Below are 6,847 nucleotides of genomic sequence, written 5' to 3' on the forward strand. Positions count from 1 at the left end.
CTGTCACGCTGTAAATCATACAATCTAAAGCTGTGAATTCAACTAAGTCCTTATGGATTACATTTACGAATAATTGAGCCTGGGACGATCAAATGTATAATGTTGCGGGGAAAGCGAACCAGAGACTGCTATTTATTATCAGAAAACTTAGAAAAGGCATCAGATCTATTAAAATGCCTAAACTATCTTGCCAGTCGTCTTCTGGAAAACTGCTGCTCGGTATTCATAGAGAACATTGGAAAAGCTCAAACAAGGGAGCTCGTTTTGTACTGTCGCGAAATAGGCGAGAGAGTGCCACGGAGGTGACAGGCGAATTGGTGTGGCAGTCATTAAAACAAAGATGTTTTTCGTCACGGCAGGATCTTCTCATGAAATTTTAATCATCAACTTTCTCCACCGAATGCGAAAATATTTTACTTGCGTCCAACTACATGGGGAGAACTGATCATCATAATAAAATAAAAGAAATCAGAGTTCCCGCGGACAAGTAGGGAAATACACAGAAAAAAAAATTAACAAGTCAATAACTCGTTGGTCCACACCCCGTTTTGTTGCCCTTCATGGTAAACCATCCTGAGCTTACATTTCAACCAGGTAATGTTCACTCCCACACGCAGAGCGTTTCTAATGTTCCCTCAGGAGGATATACAGCTGCTCTGACAATCAGTACGAAGCCGATTAGCTGCTTGGCTAAGGACCAGATGCGAACCAACGCACTATTGACTTGCTGAATTTTTGAAGCTTTTCCTTTTGAATAAATCATCCAAGTTTTCTGAAATTGTAATCATTTGTTTGTCTGTACATGTACATCACATATACCGATTTCCGTCCCGTTAGATAATTCCTACGTTGTGTGTCCCTTTTTGACTGAGCATAGCTTGAAGGTGGTTCGATGAACACGCAGCCAATTTAAACTGCAGGGTGATCATATAGATTTAGGTGTAGTTATAGGTACTTGCGCTAACCAGACAGGTACACTTACAAAAAGTTGGAAGTGTCACACTAAGAAGACCTTGATCTAAGGCTACAAAGTTATTTCTCGAGTATTTCCATGCCTTTGGGGTATTTAGATTAAGATTTCATTGCTATGTGAGCGTATTGTCAGTATTTTTAGTACAGAATGAGAGCTGTTCCGATAGATGCAGAATTGTATGCGTACGTGATGGCTATTTGGTGTGTAGAAAGTTATCGGAAATTTGCAGCTGTATATCGCAAGACATCATGCTCAGAAGAACTTGCACATGCAGTTTGTAGCATTTTTATGACTTTGAGAATAATTGGCTTGAGGGACATAGCGTAATAACGAGGTATCGAATAGAGATTTCATTGTTGAGCAATGAGACTAGATCGAGATGTGTTGAGAGGGACTCAGTACAACTTTTCTGATTATATGGTAGGCGCAAGCCCTTCCAGATGGACTACTTATACATCGAGAGGATCGGAGGATTGCTGGACTGACTGACGAATAGACAGATGTTAACGTACGGGCAGAGTTGACATATAGCGAGTCACCACGAACCATTGTGCCGTAATAGTGGTAGCTGGGTTAAGGTCCATGAGTCGTTTAGAGCTGACACAATATGAAGGTGTATGTGAAGCGAGAGAGAAATGTGATATGGAGCGGCATTCTGTAGCGTACAGCGATGAGTCTCGCTTCTGTTTGCGAGATAATATCGGCACCAAAACATCCATAGAAATCCGGAAAAGGTCATAGAAAGCATTCTTAAGATCCTCATCCCTCCAGCTCCTGGGATTATGGTGTGGAGAGCTATTCGATATGACATCTGGTAATTGGTGAAAAGTGACAGAGTACTCGCCAGTATGTGGCGAGAATGGTAAATCCTATTTTTATATCCATTACGACAACGGTACCAAGTTATATATTCCAGCTGTATAAAATAAGACTCGTCCACTGCGGGCGCTGATGACCTCGACGTTGAGCACCCATAAGCCCCAACACACACACTCGTCCACTGCAGTTCACACTACAATCGCCTTCAGAAATTTACGCGTCACTGACACTCTTTTGGTCTGTCACCCATAGAGAATGCGTTCGATGCTACAGATTCTATCGTCTACTTCTCCCTGTAGTACCATGGAACATATTCCTTGATATCTTTACGCTTGTCCTTTCATCTTGTCTCTTCTTCTTGTCAGTGGTTTCGAGGCGTTGCTCTCCTCACCGATTCTGCAGAGAACCTCCACATTTTTTTTTTCTGTGCACCTCATTTTCAACCTTCTTCTGTAGCATCACATCTCAAATGCTTAGATTATCTTCTTTTCTTGTTTTTCCAACGTCCAAAAATCACTTCGATACAATGCTGTGCTCCAAACGAACATTATCAGAAATATATTTTTCAAGTAAAGGCCAGTCTCATACAGCAGTAGACTCCGTTCGGTCAAGAATACCCTCTTTGTCTGAGGTAGTCTCCTTTTTATGGCCCCTTTGCATCGACCGTCACTTGTCGTTTTTCTTTGAAGGTAGCAAAACTCCTTTTACTTCTTCTCCTTCTTAACCCCCAATTTTTACCTTATGTTTATTGATAATAATTTCGCATCCGATACTTGGTTTTCTTAGGTCCCCCTCCCCCCCCCCCCCCCATCTATAATGCTTACTCATTAGACTTTTCTTTCCATTCAACAGATACTACAATTCTTCCTTTTTCATTGAGCGTAGCAGTGTCGTTAGCGAGCTTATTATTGATATCCTTTCATTCCGAATTTCAATTCTATTCCTCAATGTTACTTTTGTGTGCGATATTGCTTCTTCGACACGTAAATTTGTAAATTTGTGCTAAGATCCTACGGGACCAAACTGCTGAGGTCATCGCTCCCTAAGCTTACAGACTACGTAATCTAACTTAAACTAACTTACGCTACGTAAAACACACACACACACACCTACACACACACACACACACACACACACACACACACACACACACACACACACACACACACACACACATGCCTGAGCGAAGACTCGAATCTCTGACGGGGGGAGCTGCGAGGACCGTGACAAGGCGCCTCAGAACGCGCGGGGTAGCCGACATACAAATTGTACAGTAGGGGTGGATTACTGCAACACAATCTTTCAATGTTTTTAACCCGAGCACTTCGTTCTTGGACTTCGATTCTTATTTTTACCTCGTATGGCAACAAATTCCCCAAGATGGCATCCGGAGGCTATTTGATACCATGCCACAACGACACAACGAATGCAAAAGTGTTTGATGCTTGTGGCGGTCACACATCTAACTGAAATTATGCTGTAGCTCAGTTTCGAACTGGATTAAAGTTTAGTCAATCAATTCTCGTCATCAGATGAAAATCTCTGCAACGTCTGATATATATCAGAAGTGTGTTTCATCCGCTAACGCTTCCACGTCCATCAGTGTATTTTTAAAATATATTGTCTAAGTTCGGATTGTAATTTTTTTGTAATGCTGCTTACCTATTACATTTATTTCATGCCATGACCTCTACACTTCTGAATGATATTACTGAGTTTTTCTAATTTTCAGTTAGTTCCGTGACGTGTCAGAAGTTTTGCATTTAAAATTAAAATCATAGTAGGTATGTTTTGTGAGAGTTGATTCCAGACTCTAATACTGTAAAGGCAGACCTCATTCTCTCACGTATAGGCGCTGACTTCTTTTGCGAGTAATGGGTATTCGCTGTTTAGGGGCTCCGGCGTCCAATGCTGGCCTTTGGCAGTAGGTCCGTTTACAGCGGACATCAATAACGCCAGCTTTGCGAGGCTTAGGGAGGGTTCACGTCGCCACAGCACACGCGCTCATCCCCTGGCAGCCACACACACGTACACATACTCAAGCACACAAGCACGTAGGCTTCGCCAGCATTTGACGCCGTCTTTGTGGAGAGATTTTGTGCGAAAGCCGTCCTCCGTTTTGTTTGGCTTGTGAAGTGCCTTACAATAACGCACCAGTCTCTGGTTAGCTTCATTTAACATTGTCTGTGGGTCATACGTGACGCATTGCAGTAAGTAAAGTAAACTTTCGATTATCCATGGACGGACTACCTGCATTTCAGATTGTCCGCATCCTATTTCTCTCACATTTCTTTGCCGTTCAAAAGTTTTCTTTAACCAGGTAGTGAGCGCAGGTGAGCGATAATCTCACGTTACAACACGAGTATAGTAAACAGTATGGTGCTCGAACACAGCAAGCGCTGGACTATAATTGTGGTGGAAGACAATCTTTGGTTTCTGTTAGGCCGCACAATGTCTGAAGAGCGAAAACGTGTTGTGTTAACGACACAGCAGAGACTAGGAATATTACACAAACTCGAAGAAGGCAGTGTTGGTTCACGAAATGAGGCGTTCATTTACTTTGTGTTGAAATTACTATTCGTGATATCCGTAAAACCAAAAACAAAGTAAGTGAGTTTGCTAACATTTCGTACTCATCTAAACGTTTCTTAAAGAGGACCGCTATGAAAATATCTACATACGCAGAACTGGCTAAAGCCATGGTGGTATGGTTTAACAGAAAAGAGTACAGGGCGCATAAGTATTTGGCCCAATATCCGCCAGACAGATACAGGTTTTCTTCAGAACCTTGGGAATTGAAGATTTTAATGTATCTCCTGCTGGTTAACAGGATTTAAACAACGTCATTGTATCCGGGAGATTGTCACCCAAGGAGAGAAGTTAAGCGGGAATAATAATAAGCTGCTTCTGAATTTTGTGATGATTCCCGTGAGTTTACTGCATGAGACAATTTTGAGGTTGTCTTGGAAGTGTCTACCAACAAAGACTCAAGCTTTCTAGACAGAGCGTAGCGCGTGTGGTCATAGACAAAGTAAGGAAAGAATAACTCTGTTGTATTGTACCAATGGCGCGCGATCGCATAATAGGTAAAGCTAAAATCAACGCTGTTAGAAAGGAAAACAAATGAACAATTTACCTGTCAATTATTTTCACCAGAAATAGGGGCTGGATGGTTGTTGTTGTTGTTGCGGTCTTCAGTCCTGAGACTGGTTTGATGCAGCTCTCCATGCTACTCTATCCTCTGCAAGCTTCTTCATCTCCCAGTGCCTACTGCAACCTACATCCTTCTGAATCTGCTCAGTGTATTCATCTCTTGGTCTCCCTCTACGATTTTTACCCTCCACGCTGCCCTCCAATACCAAATTGGTAATCCCTTGATGCCTCAGAACATGTCCTACCAACCGATCCCTTCTTCTAGTTAAGTTGTGCCACAAACTTCTCTTCTCCCCAATCCTATTCAATACTTCATCATTAGTTATGTGATCTACCCATCTAATCTTGAGCATTCTTCTGTAGCATCACATTTCGAAAGCTTCTATTCTCTTCTTGTCCAAACTATTTATCGTCCATGTTTCACTTCCATACATGGCTACACTCCATACAAATACTTTCAGAAATGTCTTCCTGACACTTAAATCTATACTCGATGTTAACAAATTTCTCTTCTTTAGAAACGCTTTCCTTGCCATTGCCAGTCTACATTTTATATCCTGTCTACTTCGATCAACATCAGTTATTTTGCTCCCCAAATAGCAGAACTCCTTTTCTACTTTAAGTGTCTCATTTCGTAATCTAATTCCCTCAACATCACCCGACTTAATTCGACTACATTCCATTATCCTCGTTTTGCTTTTGTTGATGTTCATCTTATATCCTCCTTTCAAGACACTGTCGATTCCATTCAACTGCTCTTCCAAGTCCTTTGCTGCCTCTGACAGAATTACAATGTCATCGGCGAACCTCAAAGTTTTTATTTCTTCTCCAGGGATTTTAATACCTACTCAGAATTTTACTTTTGTTTCCTTTACTGCTTGCTCAATATATAGATTGAATAACATAGGGGAGAGGCTACAACCCTGTCTTACTCCCTTCCCGACCACTGCTTCCCTTTCACGTCCCTCAACTCTTTTAACTGCCCTCTGGTTTCTGTACAAATTGTAAATAGCCTTTCGCTCCCTGTATTTTCCCCCTGCCACCTTCAGAATTTGAAAGAGAGTATTCCAGTCAACATTGTCAAAACCTTTCTCTAAGTCTACAACTGCTAGAAACGTAGATTTGCCTTTTCTTAACCTTTCTTCTAAGATAAGTCGTAGGGTCAGTATTGCCTCACGTGTTCCAGTGTTTCAACGGAATCCAAACCGATCTTCCCCGAGGTCGGCTTCTAGTAGTTTTTCCATTCGTCTGTAAAGAATTCGTGTTAGTATTTTGCAGCTGTGACTTATTAAACTGATTGTTCGGTAATTTTCACATCTGTCAACACCTGCTTTCTTTGGGATTGGAATTATTATATTCTTCTTGAAGTCTGAGGTTATTTCGCCTGTTTCAAACATCTTGCTCACCAGATGGTAGAGTTTTGTCAGGACTGGCTCTCCCAAGGCCGTCAGTAGTTCCAATGGAAAGTTGTCTACTCCGGGGGCCTTGTTTCGACTCAGGTCTTTCAGTGCTCTGTCATACTCTTCACGCAGTATCGTATCTCCCATTTCATCTTCATCTGTCTCCTCTTCCATTTCCATAATATTGGCCTCAAGAACATCGCCCTTGTATAGACCCTCTATACACTCCTTCCACCTTTCTGGTTTCCCTTCTTTGCTTAGAACTGGGTTTCCATCTGGACTCTTGATGTTCATACAAGTGGTTCTCTTATCTCCAAAGGTCTCTTTAATCTTCCTGTAGGCAGTATCTATCTTACCCCTAATGAGATAAGCCTCTACATCCTTACATTTGTCATCTAGCCATCCCTGCTTAGCCATTTTGCACTTCCTGTCGATCTCATTTTTGAGTCGTTTGTATTCCTTTTTGCATGCTTCATTTACTGCATTTTTATATTTTCTCCTT

Source organism: Schistocerca gregaria, chromosome 6 (genome assembly GCF_023897955.1).
Source record: "Schistocerca gregaria isolate iqSchGreg1 chromosome 6, iqSchGreg1.2, whole genome shotgun sequence".
In the NCBI taxonomy this organism is placed as follows: Eukaryota; Metazoa; Arthropoda; class Insecta; order Orthoptera; family Acrididae; genus Schistocerca; species Schistocerca gregaria.